The 14,682-nt window shown below is 50.4% G+C and overlaps 1 protein-coding gene across 1 annotated transcript in view; it reads right to left on the reverse strand.

The window, feature by feature from the left end:
* Positions 1-13,810, reverse strand: part of PPP1R16B (protein phosphatase 1 regulatory subunit 16B) — a 57,280-nt gene extending 43,470 nt beyond the window's left edge. Inside the window, exon 1 of the mRNA XM_056507651.1 lies at positions 13,710-13,810. The gene's annotated coding sequence lies outside the window, so the exon portion shown is untranslated. The remainder of the gene's footprint in view (positions 1-13,709) is intronic.
* Between the last annotated feature and the right edge of the window lie 872 nt (positions 13,811-14,682).

A 14,682-nucleotide genomic window follows, 5' to 3' on the forward strand; every position in this document is an offset into this window, starting at 1 on the left:
TTCCTGAGAAAGGCACACAAGGGCTGGCCAACACCATCGTGGGTTTTTTGGTAAATTTGCATTTCCTGTATGTTTTGTCTCACCTGACTAAGCCCCAAAGAACTTTCAAGGCAAGGTTACTCACTGATGATACAAGAAGAGAGGCAGTTCTGTGAAATGAGAGCTCACTGAGGCAGGGGTTGCAGCTTGTGACCCCAACCCTGTCCAAAGGTGTCTCTCACACACACTCCTCCCCATTTCACACCTTGAGGTTGGCACCTGCATCCCTCAGAGGTGAAAACCAAAGGTACTCGTTTTCCTCCACCAGCACACACTCAGAGCTGCCCCCCTGACCTTCCTACAAAGCACTCAGCTTGCAGACAGTTTGCCATAACACTGCTGAGGCTGGAGCTGGATCTGTTAAAGCAGCCCTGCAGCTGAGTGAGGATGGAGAGTCTCCTCATCTCCCCATCTGGAGCTGAGACCTGCAAATCCCCTGTCACATCTCCCCAAGGCAGCAGCTAAAGCACAGCATGACACTAATGCAGAACACAAACACTCACAGAAGTCCTTCACTTAAGTGTCATCTACTGATTTCAGTTTTATTCCACTTAAAAAAAAATACAAACACAAACCATGGAAGAACAACCCTTGAATGGGACACCTTGAAGTGAAAAACTGGAGTTTTCTTAAAGCTTTCAAGCAAAGGGAAAACAGGAAGGCCCAGAGTAGCCACTTATGAAGTTAAAGAGATATTTCCAGCCACTGGATAGCTCATGGTGAGACACCTGCAGGACTGGGTCTGGATGATCAGGGGAGGTGTCTGCAGCAAAAAGTCAAGTCAGTGGCATGAAGAGACAGAAATAGCCCTCTCCTCCCCACACCAAGCTAATCTCTCCACTGGCATTGGAAACCAAGCACAAAAGCCTGCAGCAAGGATCTGAGTGCATAAGCAGGCAGCAGAGGAGGTGGTGCCTGGTTTATTTATTTCATTAACATCAACCTCTTCTGCTCCCTGCCAGGGCCAAGGCCAGTCTGGGTGCTCCTGTCCCATGAAATCCAGGTGACCAGCCCACTGCAGCCCTTCTGCTCAACACACCCTCTGCAACAGGCACCAGTGAAGAGCTCACAGGCTGCTCCTTTGGGCATCACTGCAGCACTGTCCCTGCTGGGGGATACAGACCAGCAAAGGTGTGTGCTCTGATGGGTGCTCCTGCTGCTGGCCAGGATCTTCCCAGGGTCTGGAGGAAGCAGCAGAGCAGCTCTTCATCACTTGGTCATCACTGGAGCCCAAAAGCCAAACACCACCCAGAGCAGCCAGAAAGGCTCTGAGAGGAGGAGGTGACAGCCCCAGGGTAGGCAGGGGCTGCAGGGAAAGGCAGGCACAGGAGTTCAGCCATCCCCAAGGGGGGCTCAGGGATGTGCCCCAGGGCTGACCACACACAAGGGGCTGAGATCCTTTCCCTCTCTCCCTCCTGCAGCCCAGGGTGGCTGGAAGGGCAGCAGTGCCCCCCTCCCACCCCTCCAGGAGGAACACACTCCAAGGCACTTCCTAAGCCTGTCCCTACAGAGCACACACCCACAGCAGCTCTGCCAAGGCACTCACCCACCCCTCCTGAGCTGCTCTCACCTGCAGCACCTCCAGGAGGGTGGGAAACAAGCCCCTCTCCTGTCCTGATGGGAACACAGAGCCCTGTGCTGGAGAGGAGCTCTTGGGGTTTGTCTGGTTTATTTTTTCAACTAGTACAGAGTGCATCAAATCAAGAGGGTCCTTCATGCTTAGACCATCATAACCTAAAACTGTTTTTATAAAGCTGCCTCTATCCCTTCCTGCCTTTTGGGAAAACATTTCATTGGAGCACCATCAATAAGAACATTGCCTCAAGCCCAACTGGGTTTTCAAAGCAAGACACACAGAGGGGTGGATACCAACAGTGACCACATGGCAAACTGGGAAGGGGATTTCAAATCACAAGAGCCATTCCTCTGTGGAATCCCAGCCCCAAACACTCATTTTCACCTCCAATGCCACAGGACACAGTCCCATTTCCTACAGAGCAGCATTTCCAGCCTCCTGAAGGTTTTCCTTTTATTCTGGAGCCTACATTTTTGTTTCTCCAATATCACCCACCATCTCCCTTGTCTGGGTCTCTGTGCATGGGCTGTGACACAGGTGGGCACTGACACCACCTCCTCTGGACACCAGGGCTGGTGGCAAGGCTGAAGGCAGAAACCTGAACAGAGCCCAAGGCAGCATATCAGACATCAGCCAGTGTCCTCACAGAAACCCTTCTCCAGAGCTCAAGAGCATCCACAGGTGAGCAGATGAACACAGGCCAAGGTCAGTGGGCAGCAAATTCACTGCCAGAGCCATACCACCACCTCAGCATTGTTATTTCCAGTCCTGTGCTCCTGCCACACGGCACTGGTGGAACCCACTGGTCCCTCAGTCCCTCTGAGAGCTTTGGCCATTGCTGCTGGTGGCAAATTCTCCTTGCACTCACCATGTGACTCTGTGTGTTGTGCTGTGAGCCCCACAGCACCCACAGGTTAACCACAGAGAGTGAAAATTATGAAAATTGTTGCTGCCTGATTTAATTTCTCTGGTATCTCAGAAGTAAACAGCTCCTTTCCTCACTCAGGCTTCAGCTACACTTTAAGCAGCAGATGCTTAGAACTACCAGAAGAATGGTTCCTCCTGAAGGAATGACAGGGAAAGTGGCAGGAAACATCACTTAAAATAAAAAAGGAAATATATATTTATATACAGATATATTTTAGCCACGACCCCTTAGGGAACACAACTCCTACATCTGCCCTGGAGTGCTGCTGGGGAAGAGCAGGTACAGAAATATTTTGGGTGAGAGATCTCATCAGAAATTGGGAGTTTCAGGAGAGATTCTTGGCTTTCCCACAGGTTTCTTGTATGCAAAGTAAGTAACTTAATCTGTGCCCCAATTACTTTCTTAAAGTGAAGATACTGTTTTACCATCTGCAGCAAAGGAACTTTCATTGCTGCCTGCTGCAAAGGTGGTGAAGGTGCATCACTGTAAATTATTTTTCTAGCTTGATGGAAAGCTCAAAATTTCAAGCTAAATTCTTCTCCAGAGAATTAAAAACATTTTGGTTTGCCTGCTATATCTCTAATTCCAGATAATCTCTCTGTCTTCAATGAGCTCCTTCCCAGCAGAGGGAATAAAATACAAGCAAAAAGAAAAAAAAAAGTGAAGCAGAAAGTATAAAAAAATCTCTTGGAGCCAACACAGATAATAAAATTTTTAAGTGCCTCTTTCTTTTCTCCTTCCAACTGCTCCACTCCTAACAATACTGGCAGCTGTTTGAGGAAAGCCCCTCACTATTTTCACTATATATTTCCTGTAAACACCCAACACAGCACAATATACATTCCCTTTCCTATCAATATTTCAGCGTGGGCTTCCTTAAAAAAAACTAAAAAAAAAAATTAAAAAAAGCCTTCTATGCCAAGCAATCCTCCCCCACATCAGTGTGCAGAGAGGAGTAACACAAACCTGGTGGTCCCCAGACACAAAGGGCTGCAGAGCTCAGTCTGGGGCTCAGCAGGCACAGCAGGGAAGGGCTTTGAGCACAGTTCACACACATGATTTAGGAGAATTAAAGCTAAACCAGCTCAGATCTCACTTCCCTCCACGTGGCTCCTGTGCAAAGCTGCTCCTGGAGCCCCAGCACCAGGCAGCAGGACCTGGAGGAGTTTTAAAAACCCTTCCTCTAAAAGCTCTGCAGAGCAATGCACCTTTCTGCTCCTGCTCCTTCAGAGCTGCCACCTTTCTGCATTAAACTGCCCTTGCCTGGGGAAATTTTCAACTCTAGAACTTCCATGTGATTGGTTTTCCCACTCACTAATAACTGGGGGTTTCTTCTCTGCTCTCTATTTTTATTCCCTATCGTCCTCCTCACCAGCCAAGCTCCACTCTCACTGGCTCTTCCTCCACATCCACGGGCAGAACAGGCTGTTCCAGCCCCACTTTGAGGTGTAGCTCCAGACCAGGCACTGGGAAAATCTAGAAGGTTGCACTGGAGCTCTAAAAACTGCTCCAGTTTTTTTCACAAGCCCCCTTGTACCTCCCAAGGGGGATGCCTTGGGTTCCCCTCTGCTCTCAGGTCGATCAGTGAATCAGTAAAAACAACACCCTGGGTTCCTGGCCATGAATTTCCACAAGGAGAAGGGAGAGGGGCATTTCTGCCAGCTTGAACTTGGAAATCTTGACAGCAATTTCGAGTAGAGTTAAAAAACAGAAAATTCAGCTCAATTTCAAACTACACCAGAACAAGGCATTCATTCCCCTTTACCCCAGCACCAAACCTTTACAGTGAGTAGACAGCACTCCCTAATTGTCCTGATTCCTTCTCTCCCTGAGCTGGGGCTGACTCACAACCAGGAGCAGAGCTCTCCCCTCTGACTGTGCCCCAGACAGCACTCAGGCTCCAGGGAAGGTGATGCTTGAAGACAAGGAAATTTTATTCCTCCAAGAATCCAGCACACACCACTCCCCTTTGCTCCCCTTAGCAGAAAAGTGTCTGCTAACAAAATTTATCTCCAGCATCAGAGGAGCAGCAGGATCCCTGCCCTTAGGCAAAGAAAGGAGGATCAGAATGGGATTTCTGTGCAAACACCAAGCGAATCCCAACTTCCCTCGCAGCCCCATCCTCTCAGTCAGGCAGTTAAATATTGAAGGAAAGGCATGCAGCAGCTCCCATTATGTGGAACCAAAATTAATTGAGGGCATAAGTCTCCGATTGGGCTCTCCATTTATTTTTTCCACAGCACATTATATGGGAGTGGGGATTGCAATGCAGACACCTGCAGGGAAAGCAGACCCATCTGTGACAGTGATATTACCTCTTTTTATTTGTTTTTCTGGTTAGAGCTTCCATTTTTTATCAACCCTGCCACAGACAGATGTGTGGAGGCTTCCAAAACTGCATCCCTCTTCCTGACATTTTCAGCTACACACTGAGATCTGTAATTTGGAAAACAACAATTTTCCCTCAAAACAGGCTTTAAAATAAGACATGGGAAAAAAAAAAAATTAAAAAAGCAAACCCCAAGCTAATTTCCAACAGAATCTCAAAAACACCACTGGAAGAGCCCACACCCTTCCCTCAAGATATAAATTAAAGCCCTATTCACGCCAGCACCCCACTCTTTTTAACAGAAATCCTTCCATTGTTTAAAGCCATTTACACATATTTTGGCCCACAGAAAAAAAAAAATAATCCTGGGAACAGCCCTATTCTGGCAGAGCAACAAGCTAGATAAGTGCCTGGATTTTCCATCTGCAGCTCCTGGGCAGCTGAGGCTGTGCCAGCATGGGATGTGACAGCAGCTGGGCTCCTGCAGGCTCCCAGCTATGGGCAGGGATGTTTCCCTGGAACACCCCCTGGGAATCCCACCTGCCCCATGCAAATGTGCACCCCCAGGGCTGTGCCTTCTCACAGGGAGTTACCATCCAGTGGGACTGCATTCCTTAATTTTTATTGATTTCCTGGGTTTTTGTCACCAAAAGGAAGTCCTGCCTTGCTCATCTCTTCCCAAGGCAAAGGTGTGATTCTGCCAGCACGGTGACAAAGACAGTGATTGGCAGAATTTAAAAGCGTTTGCTACACACCTGACAGGAGGAATATTGATTTTGTGGGAGATTTATGAGAGGATTCTCTTCCCAGCCATCTGATCCATCCATTTTAAACAGCGGTTGCATTTAATTACTGCTAACAAAATGCTTTCAACGCTAAAGCTTATGGACATTATTGAGCATATCTATAACAATTCCAATCATCCTCAAAAGGTCTTAACAAAATAAGATAAAAAGACATCCTCTGACCCATCCTGCATCCATCACGGAGTCTGTACAGCTACTAAGGATGGTGTTGCCCTTCTCCCTCTGCTCTGCTGGGTGCCCACAGGCTCTGCTGGGAAAGTAAAGAGGTGAGGCTTTGGGAAAAATTAATTATCCGTGTGACAGGGCAGGAAATTTTTTTCCAGACAGCTCCAACAACTGGATTTGTTGTCTAGGGTTTAGCCCTTATACCTCAGTGAACTCCATGATGATGTATTGTCCTGCTAAACCATGCATCTGTCCCAAAAAAATTCATCCTCCAGTTCCCCCAGATTGTTCAGGTCTAGGTTAGCCCCCAGCATGCAAGAAGGGGACCCTGGGGCTGCTGATCCAACACTTCCAGCCCAGGTGAGGTCTGTAAATCACACTACAGCTGCTGTAGGGTACCAGGGCCAGCCCATTCCCAGCAGCACTCCGTCAGCACACCAGATCAGGCTGTATTCCCTGAAAGCCTGCAGGAACATCACAAGAGCATCTTCTAGAAAGTGGAACCACAACACTTGAAGAGCACAAAGGCTCCTTAGGATGCAGATGAGCAGGAATCCTGCAGGGGAAGGCAGCACCGCCTCTCACTTCCACCTCTGCCGCTCCAGAGGAACTCGCCTTATCTCAGATGCAAGCCAGGAGATTGAAACGAAGTGTTTTGCTGGCAGAATGCTAACAAAAGCTTAGCCCAGCCCTCTGCCGTGCCCACATCGCCAGTTTCAGACTGAAATCAGACTCTGGGAGCAGCTTGCCACTGCCTTGCTTGCGAGGCAGATTTTCTGTTTCTGAAGAACCTTATTTTTAGGCGCAGCTATCAACCTGCACGTCACCATCCATGCCCTACTTTCTGGGTTTTCTGCACCTCCTCTTGGCCACAGCCAGGGTGGTTGTTGGCTTGACTTGCTGCTTTGACAATACAACTGCTCTGACATCAGTTTAATCAAATATTTACCATTTACTACTTTGAAAATAGGATTTTTGGATACTTTAGATTAAGTTGATTTACGAGCACAGAGCCAGAATTGCTGGTACAGCTCTTCTCCTCACCAGTCCAGGTTCTTACTTTGCTTCTGCTGTTTCTGGGATTACCAGCACAAAGGCTCTGCTGCTACAGGCCAAGGAGAACCAAGGAAAACCTTGGAAAACCTCAGCCACTCATGAGCCCAATGTTCAGCCATTCTTCTCTGCTGTCCCAAGGTGCAGTCAGACCTGTCCAGGAGAGACTCTTCCCAAAGAGATCAAGATTTAAGGGCCAGAACTCATCTGGGAAGAATGGCTGCTCTTAGGGAAGACTTTCTGGAGGGTTTTCTGGGCAGAGATGCCAACCCTGCCATTCACTTGTTTGTTCTGAGAAAAAGTGTTATTTGGATGGTAGAAATACCAGCATAGAAGTCAAATTCAGGTAGCAGGGGCACCTTAAAGCCCAAAATCTGATCAATCCAGCAGATGGTGGGGATGGCCCTTCTGCATCCCACTGACAGCCCTACAGCACTGCTCCCACCCACTGCTTTGGGGGGTTAAGGAAGGCAGCAAACAAAGCCCACCCAGTACAAAACTCACTTAACTTCTCATAGCATATGAACTCTTGCTCAAGTCCTCACCAATAAAAATCCAAGTCCTACACAAATCCCTAAATCTCAGCTTAGCCCCATCAAGGAGAGAAAATGAAGGTATTACTGGACACCTCAGAGCCAGCACAAGGCTCTCCTGCCTCCCTTGGTCCTTCTCCTTGGAAGGGTTTTTGACCTTTGAGCTGCTGTGCCAGTCATCAAGCTGAATGTGTGTCCTTGAAAAGCTGCCAAACTCCAACACCATCACATGGAGCCACCTAAGAGCAGCACCTCAGGCTTGGGTTCTCCCATACAGATCATGGAGTAGTTGGGACAAAATTAGGGCAACTGGTCCTGATGAGTGAAGCTGTGCATCTCCATCCTTCCCTCCAGGCTGCCCTCTCTCCCAGAAATACCCAACCCGCAACTCCTGCCCCTGCCAGCTCAAGGGCAGAGCATCAAGACACAGCAGACCCTCACCTGCAAAGCAGGGACAAGAGCAAACTCACAAGGAAGGTCTCTTGGCAACTCAGGGTGAGAGAAAAGGAGGGGGGAATTGCTGCCAGCTTGTTTGTGTGCACTTAGGGTGGCATTTCCAACCCTGTAATTGTTGCATAATGAATTTAGCAATGGAGTTCAAGAGCTATGAATCACTCAGGCCAAGAAAGCATGAGTCAGCCCCCAAAGAATCAGGAGATGTTAAAATTATATACATTTAACTTGAGCTTGACAAATCCAGAGTAACAATGTCCCAGACAACTCAAACCATCATGCCAACATCCCCACTGCTCCTCTGGATGGACACAGGATCAGAGCAGCGCCTTTGGCCACTGCAAATAATTTACACCTGCAACCCCTGCCCAGCCCAAGTTATCAGCCCCAGCTCCCAAAAACCACCTGATGCTGCCTCTTAGCTGGTGTTCACTGACTCACTGAGAAAGGTGGTGAGGCTCCAGGCAGCCAGGGAGAAGCTCTTTGTGCAATCCTGACATGGATGGAGCACTCAGGATGCTGATTTCACTGTGTGTGAGCTGCTCAGCAGCTGGATGGGCACAGGGCAGGACAGCAGGGGTGGTGTGGGAGCTGGAGAACAGCACAGAGCTGGGGTGGGAAAAGAGAGCAGCTCAGTGCAGGGGATCGAGCATGAAACAGGGCAGATTGATGACAGAGAAGGATGCCTGAGTTAAGGAGCATGTGTGGGTGAAGAGAAGACCTCAGCAAAAAGAAGGTGTTTTCCTGGCCCTGTTGGGGATCCATAAGCCATGCCCTGTATTTTGCATTTACAGGGCCTGCATGTATGGAAGGAAAGTTATTTTGAAGTGACATAGGGCACGAATTCAAAGCAGAACAACTATTCTGGGTTAACTCCCCAGGTGGCTTCTTATTCTAGAGTGGTAGTACCTTTTTCTAGTTTAATTCACTGTAAAAATAGATTAGGCCAGTGGTTCTCATCTGCAAGGCCATGGTAGCTGGCCTGCTGCTTTTAGAGCATCCTTAATTGGAGCCTGGCTATGGGGACACGAGGGGCTCTGGGATGCAGATGGGGCAGTCTCAATTTGGGAACATGATATTAACTTGAACCAGGAAAGAAACAACACCTGCAGGAGTGTCTGCACAGCCCTCAGCAGGGACACAGGGCAGGGGACAGAGCCTGCAGTGCTCTCTGCCCACCATAACCAAACACACTACACCAGACCCACAGTCTGCCCTTTACACGCACCCCAAGGCCTCCTTGTAAAACCATTTTTGTTTGAGGTTCCTTTGAATTTGCCATTTATCAAGCTTCCATTTAGCCCAGTTAATCACAGCCTATCAAGCTCTTTCAAATGCAAACACGGAAATGTACCCAGCAACTGCACTTCTCCCGTTTTTCCTTCTCCTGCTGGAATTATGGAGGGCTACAAAGCAGGAACGCCAACCCACCTGTCTCAGGCTTTTCAACCACTTCCCATGGGATGAAATCAGCTGACTATTCTGGAAAAAACCAGACTGATCTCTTTCCCTGCCTGCTAGTAACATTCAAGGAGAACAAACAATGCGTTGTGCGGGAGGAAGAGCATCCCTGTGAAAGTCAAGGGGAGAGGCAGATGGGCGGCTCCAGCACCTGCATCAGCACATGGACATGTCTCTGGAAGCAGGGACAGCCAAGCCACCTTTGTCAAAGGCTGTGCATTTCCTAGCTGGGCCTCTAGAGCCAGAGATCTCACAGCTCATTTAATCCTCATCAAACGACACACCATTATTTTGCTTTGTTTGGGTATTAAGGCTCAGCCTTCCTCAAGCTATTCATTCCTTTTCCTCAGTGCCTACGTGGCTGTTAACCCCAGTGCTGACATGCTTCTGAGAGCTGCAAGGAAAAGCTCTGCCAGGAAGAGCCACATCACTGAGCAGGTGTCGTTTGTCCCATCAGCAGCTTCACTGACAAACCCTTCCCACCCTGCCATGAGACCCGGGGTGAGCATTCACTCCTCTCACCTCCCCAAGTCTGACAGCTCTTCTGCGGCTCCTTGCTCAAGCCCAGCACTGCCCAGCAAAGCAGGAACCACCCCAATTTCGGGGCCAGGTGATTCCCACCCACCATTACCTGCCCCTGGTGCTGCTGCAGAGCTCCACTCTGAGCCTGCAGCTGAGCAGGACCTGACATAGAAGTGGGCTCTGCCTTAGTCACACAATCTTTGCTGCTGGTACCACCCTGCACCTCCACCCAGCCAGCAAAGCAGCCAGGCTCCTTTCTGGAGTGTCACCTTCAAAGAAAACCTTTAAAAATAAAACCTTTAAAAATAAAACCTTTAAAAATAAAACCTTTAAAAATATAGTATCTATATATAAAGCAAAAACATGTTGGACAGTAAAAAGTGACAGTGCCTGCTGTACACAAGGCTCTGGGAAGCAGCAGGGATGGTGTGGGCCAGCAGCAGAGTGGGGCTGTGCAGGTGAATGTGCAGGGGAGTGAGACAAGGAGAGACAAGAAGATTAATAGAAGTGGACAGATTTCTAGTAAGACTGTGATAAGCCTCTTGAAACTTCCCTAAAGGATGAGCCAGCTGGCAAGAGCATCCTAGGAGGTGTGTAAGTGGACTAACAGCCTTGCAAAAAGCCACCAGCTGACCCCTTTCACACATCCCAGCTCACTCCTGCAGCTCCTTAAGCAAGGGGAGCTGAACAGGCCATACCTGGATGCTTCTACCCTGGCACTCAGCTGCAATTGCAGCTCTCCTTGCAGAGAACTGGCCCTGAAGTGCTTAGAGAAGCAGTGAGGTCGGGCTGACCGAGGCACCAGCAGAGCTCACAGCCCTCCCCAGCCACCACCCAGCACGTTCCAGGAGGGGCTAACCCCGACCCCTGTCCCCAGCATCTGCCAGGCAGCTTTGGGAAGTGGCACATGGCTCCTGGAAAGGGCTTTGCCAAAGGATGGCAATGACAAGGTGATGAGCAGGATCCTTGCATTACACTTTCCCTTCCTTCCTAAATTCAGCTCTGCTGGGATCCCCCCAAAGCCAAGTCCTGCAAAAACACCACACCCCAGTGAGCAGCTCCTCGGAGGAGGAGGAGGTGAGGGGAAGGCAAGGATGAAGCATTGAGATTTTTATCCTTCAAAGGACAATACTTTCAATACCTTCTGGAGGTGGAGTGGACACCACACTCAGGTAGAAGGAGCTCGCTGTGTCCCCTTGACAGTGCCACAACAAAACCTTGTCACTGTTTAAAACTGGAGGTTTCACCTGGAGCACCTTCCTCAGGATAATAAACAGCAGCAGCCAGTTTATTTGGTATCAGGCAAGTTTTTCTTCTTAGGCCAATTAGCTGCTGATATAATTTGCCCACTGAGGTCACTGAATCATCATTTAGCAGTTTCAAAGGAGATGAGATGAACTGCAGGCCAATTTCCCCCCTCCAGCTCAATGAGTGATTCAAAATGCAGTTAATGATAGTGGTTCATAAGTATCTGGCAGAGGATTTGAGAGAGCAATTTATTGCCCAAAAAGAAGCTGATCTCTTTCAGCCAAAGCAGCTCAGCTGGTGAAGATGTTGGATCTGATTTTGCCATCTTACTTAACAGTTATTAAAAACTCAAGGGCTGCTAAACTTAAATCAGACACAGGTAAAAGGAAAAAGGAGAGGAAGACCCAAACCAAGGCAAGGTTAAAACCCACTTTGTCACCAGTAGGCAAGAGACCTTTTAAAGGATAGAGGAAAGAACTGAGTAATAACCAACAAGACTTGCAGCACAAATCCTGCATTTTTGAGTGTTTATATAAGATAAAAATGAGACACCCCCTCATCCACAAAAGCTTCATTATTTGTAAACCTCAGGCTCCATAACCAGTAAACACTGGTTGATGTTTTTCTTCTTGCTGGATGAAATGTGCCTAGAGGCAACAGGCATTTTATAAATTATTAAACCAAGGGAAAATAAGGTTCCAACAAAGTGACTGCAGAAGCACCAAGGAGCTGGTACAATTGGTACCAGCACATTTACACAGAGTCATTTTTCCTGCAACAACTGACTCAACAACAAGACATTGTTAGAAATGCACATCCTGGACACGTGGTCTTGATGGCAAAAAGAAGATGTGATATCTCAGCATTTCATCGCACCCATCACACATATCTGAAGTTCAACACTTTAAACCTTATTTTTCTTATGAAACAATCACTTCTGTTTTCCAGCCACAGGGAAAATAAGTTTTTGTTTTTGTTTTTTTTTTTAAATTCCAACCTCATGAGAGATCTCAGGACACGAAACAAAACCTATGAAAGCAGTGTAATAAGAGTATTTTAATATCATCTGCAGTTTTTGATCCAACCCGTAGCATTGAGAAGGAAAGGAAGGAAAACATATATGAAAAAGTATTCTTCACTTTCAGGATTTAATATGTTACATCTCTCAGAACAAACACAGTCCACCTGCAGACTAAGTTCTGCTCCAGCCAGAAAAAACCCTTCTGCTTTCTGCCCAAACAGCACTTGGCCCTTCCACCTGTGAAAAGCCACTGAACAGTAATGGCAGGGCTCAGGACAGCGGGTCCAGGAAGGCTGGGTCAAGGTGACAGCTAGGGCAGCCCTGGCAGCTGCTGCTCCCGAGGCTCCCTGAGCGATTTTTAGGGAACAGGAGGGCTCAGGGATGGGCTTGGCTTTTGGGTTTTTCCCCCCAGGTTTGTGAACCCAATTTGTGTAAAGACACTTTTCCTGCTACTTCTCTACTGCAGCTTGAGGCACCTTCCTCCTCCTCAAGCGTGCAGAAAAGACCTTTTCATGATAAGCAGAGAGATAAACCAGAATTTGGTGGCTCGTCAGTCGACCAAAAGCATCTCTGCCACCAGTGCCACCTCAGGCCCTGGAGCTGGAGAAGGGGCAGAAGTTCAGACTGAAGTTCCCCTGCCCTGCCTGTCTGAAGCAGACACACAGAACCGGCACTCGCAGCCCCCATGCCATTTCGGGAATTACGGCTGCTTGTATCCGCGCTACCTCGAGTAAATTTCTTCCACACCCCTTTGGTGCCAGGAGGGAGAGGAATTCTACATGCACGGAGCAAAACGCAGCCACGAACAGCCCAAAACACGCACATCACACCGCGCTGGCTCTGGCACGATGACCCGCGGTACGAACGGCACAGCACGAGCGACAAAAGCTCCGCGGAGCCAGAACCGCGTCCCCATCCGTGTGCCACGGGAAGGTGGCCGGGCCGAGCCGGGCCGAGCCGGTACCTGTGCCGGGCTGAGCCGGTGCCAAGCTGAGCAGAGCCGGAGCCGGGCTGAGCCGAGCCGGAGCCGGGCTGAGCCGAGCCGGAGCCGGGCTGAGCCGAGCCGGAGCCGGGCCGAGCCGAGCCGGTGCCGGGCCGAGCCGAGCCGGACCGGTGCCGATCCGGGCCGAACCCGTGCTGGGCTCAAGCGTGCCGGAGCCGGGCTGAGCCGCGCCGGTGCCGGGCCGAGCCGAACCGGAGCCGGGCCGAGCCGAACCGGAGCCGGGCCGAGCCGAGCCGGAGCCGGGCCGAGCCGAGCCGGTGCCGGTGCCGGTGCCGGAGCCGGAGCCCGGCTGAGCCGAGCCGGTACCTGTGCCGGGCTGAGCCGGTGCCAAGCTGAGCTGAGCCGAGCCGGGCTGAGCCGGTACCGGAGCCGGTGCCGAGCCGAGCCGGGCTGCCCGCGGAGGGCAGCGGCTGCACAGCCCGCTGCGGTGCTGGAGTTGCCCGAACTCCGCGCTGCCTGCGGCGGGGACCGGGACCGGGACCGCGCCCGCCCCGGCACCCCCGCAGCATCCCCGAACCGAACCGAGCCGGGCCAGCCCCAGCCCCGCTGCTCGCCCCCATTCCCGCACTCACCGCTCGGCGCAGCGGGCCCGGCCCCGCAGCAGCAGCCGGAGGGAAGCGCAGCGAGGCAGCGGCGCCGCGCAGCCCCAGCCCCGCTCCGGTCCCGCCCGCTCCGGCCCCGCCGCGGCCGCAGCTCCGCCCCGAGGAGGGGCCGGGCCGGGAACGGGCCGGGAACGGGCGGGGAACAGGCGGGGAACGGGCGGGAGCGGCGCCCGCCCCGCAGGTGGAGGCGCGGAGCATCCCCGGGGATGTGCGGGAGCGGCCGCTGGCCCGCATGGGGCGGGGGGCTGTTTCTGTCGCCGGGAGGGGTAATTAAGATAAAGAAATAATTTTTTTTTTTTTTTTTTTTTTAATTTTTGAAGGTGGAAGGTCGCACTCCTGCTTGCCCGCCCAGCTACCTGTATATACGATTTACCCCGACTTCTGGCTAGGCACAAGGTGAGGGGCGCTGCTGCCCCCACTGAGGCTGGAAGGTGGATGTGTGGTTTAAAAACTGTTTTGTCAAGGTTTTTTGGCATAAATATCTGAGCTCGGCAGCAGGTTCCTATTTGCCACAGAGTGATTTGGTGTGAGGATGGGGTCCCGGAGAATTTTTTAGGAGGAACTAAAATCCCTCTCAAATCAGTGTAGCATCACATCAGACTTTTAAACACGGTGATTGATATCAAAACCAAATGCTGTTCCTGAAGTGTGCCTTATGCCAATTTTATAGGCAGATAAGAGCCCTTGCCAGGAGTCAAACCAGTCACTGGAGATGGGAGAGAAGCCAAGAAGCCTCCTGGGCTAGGGAGTGGCACTGGGGAGCCCACACTCACCCACTGGGAGCAGAGCAGATTCCTCATGCTGCTGTCAGATATTGTGTCTGCGATCTGTTGCCTTTTCCAGGGTGAAATAGGTTTCAGGAAATTTGGAGGATTAATCACCATGGACTCTATTTCTCCTTGGGAAAGAGTCTCCTCCCAAACTGAAGAGATCCATGGGGAGC

The sequence above is a fragment of the Oenanthe melanoleuca genome, chromosome 20, assembly GCF_029582105.1.
Source record: "Oenanthe melanoleuca isolate GR-GAL-2019-014 chromosome 20, OMel1.0, whole genome shotgun sequence".
Classification (NCBI taxonomy): domain Eukaryota; kingdom Metazoa; phylum Chordata; class Aves; order Passeriformes; family Muscicapidae; genus Oenanthe; species Oenanthe melanoleuca.